The sequence below is a fragment of the Prunus avium genome, unplaced genomic scaffold (assembly GCF_965620075.1).
Source record: "Prunus avium unplaced genomic scaffold, drPruAviu1.hap1.1 HAP1_SCAFFOLD_40, whole genome shotgun sequence".
Lineage (NCBI taxonomy): Eukaryota > Viridiplantae > Streptophyta > Magnoliopsida > Rosales > Rosaceae > Prunus > Prunus avium.
In genome coordinates this window covers 132,501-135,000 of record NW_028276898.1, presented here as the reverse complement: position 1 = coordinate 135,000, position 2,500 = coordinate 132,501, and positions in this window count along the sequence as shown.

Sequence of the window (2,500 nt, the reverse complement as noted above, 5' to 3'; positions counted from 1 at the left end):
TTCAAATGTCGACAGAATTTTTCAAACCTTGTCAAACCCCATTTTTATTGAAATTTCCTCGCACAATAAGCTCCCTATAATTAAGTCTATGATTTTTAGGACCTTCTCCAACTTACAAAATGATATTTAGGACCTTGCCTTGCCCTCACATGCCGTGCCCATTCAAGGCATTCCGAGAAAGTGAGGTTATTGGAGGCTTCGGATGGCGTGGCTTGCCTTGCCTTGCATTGGCATGCCATGCCCAAGTTGTGGCCTACACCAAGCCATTCAAGCCATGCGTTGCCTTACCTTGGAATTGCTCATCATCCAATGCATTCCGAGAAAGTGAGTGTAGGCGAGGCTAAGGATGGCTTGCCTTGCCTTGCCTTGCATTGGCATGCCATGCCCAAGTTGTGGCCTACACCAAGCCATTCAAGCCATGCGTTGCCTTACCTTGGAATTGCTCATCATCCAATGCATTCCGAGAAAGTGAGTGTAGGCGAGGCTAAGGATGGCTTGCCTTGCCTTGCCTTGCATTGGCATGCCATGCCCAAGTTGTGGCCTACACCAAGCCATTCAAGCCATGCGTTGCCTTACCTTGGAATTGCTCATCATCCAATGCATTCCGAGAAAGTGAGTGTAGGCGAGGCTAAGGATGGCTTGCCTCGCCTTGCCTTGGCATGCCGTGCCCATGATGTGGCCTTGACCAAGCCATTCAAGCCATGCGTTGCCTTTGCCTTGGCATGCCGTGGCCTTACCTCGCCATGCGATGCATTCCGACAAAGTGACGCGAAGCGGAAGCCTATCATGGCGTAAAAATGTCGACAAAATTTTTCGACATTTGAATAATGGGGTTTGACAAGGTTTGAAAAATTCAATACAAATGGTAGGCTTGAATGTCGACAAAGTGACGCGAAGCGGAAGCCTACCACGGCGTAAAAATGTCGACAGATTTTTTCGGACCTTGTCCTGCCATGGGCTGCGCGCAGCATGCCGGCAGCCTGTGCGCAGCGTGCGCACAGCATGTCGGCAGCGTGCGCACAGCATGCCGGCAGCGTGCGCGCACCATGCCGGCAGCCTGTCGACAGAATTTTTCGAAACTTGTCCTGCCATGCGCGCGCGCAGCTTGCTTGCAGCGTGCTGATTCTGTCGACAGTGAGGCTAGCGAAAGTTGTCCTGCCATGGCGTGCGCGCAGCCTGTGCGCGCAGCTTGCGCATCTGTCGACAGTGAGGCTAGCGAAACTTGTCCTGCCATGGCATGCGCGGCGCCTGCGCGCAGCCTGCGCGCAGCATGCGCACAACATGCGCGCAGGCTGTGCGCAGCGTGCGCGGAGCTTGCGTGCAGCTTGCGCATCTGTCGACAGTGAGGCTAGCGAAACTTGTCCTGCCATGGCATGCGCGCAGCGTGCGCGCAGTCTGTGCGCAGCATGCGCGCAGCCTGTGCGCAGCGTGCGCGCAGCTTGCGCATCTGTCGACAGTGAGGCTAGCGAAACTTGTCCTGCCATGGCATGCGCGCAGGCTGCGCGCAGCATGCGCGCAGCCTGCGCGCAGCATGTGCGCAGCATGCCGGCAGCATGGTTCCAGGTTTTTTCAAATGTCGACAGAATTTTTCAAATCTTGTCAAACCCCGTTTTTATTGAAATTTCCTCGCACAATAAGCTCCCCATAAGTAGTCTATGATTTTTAGGACCTTCTCCAACTTACAAAACTAAAAAATTCCTCCCGGATTTGTTTTAATGATTTTTTCAATTTTACGACTTCTAAAAATAATAAAAAATACTTCCCGACTTCAAAAATTTATGAAACTTTTTCCCATCATAGATTGCATGTTTCTTAGTATCCCTGCAAAAAATCACGTCCAAATACCTTGTATTGAATTATTTAGAGCCCATTATGACTCCTCGCGCATAGGTGATGTCTCTTCCTGTCAAAGGGCTAAATGCATAAAATGCTATATAGGGGGGTGTGTGTTGCCTGCATATGCATGGCAGCCCATGCCTTCCTAGCTGCAGCCCCCTTCCCCCACGCCACACCCATGTCATGTTGCCTCGATATGTTGCCTCGGTATTATGGGTTTGGTGTCGGGGTCGGGGGGCTGCCACCCATGGCGGTGGTGGCCGGAATCCGGCCGCCGCCACCATGCCGCCGCCATGGGTGAGGGAGGAAAAAAAAGGCGTGGAAAGTTGCGAAATGGGGTTGTCTAGGCTTTTTTTTGGCATGGGAGAGCATGGAGTGCTAGGAACTCCTTCTCAAATGCACGGGCATGTCGACCACAACCTCATTTCGCAACAACAACCACCCGTGTGGGGTGGCGGTGGGTGGATAGTCGCGGATTGGGGCTTGCCAAGCCAATGTTTTCAAAAAATTTCATCAAAATTAAAAACAAATGTTTTGTTGCCTTCGGATTTGTGGGCGAGCGGCGAGTCGGAGTGGAGCCGGTAAAGTTTAACCTCGGTGTGCACGGTTGTTTTTAGAAACTCAATCCAATGCCGGGGACGTTGAAAGTGACGCTCTTATGAGT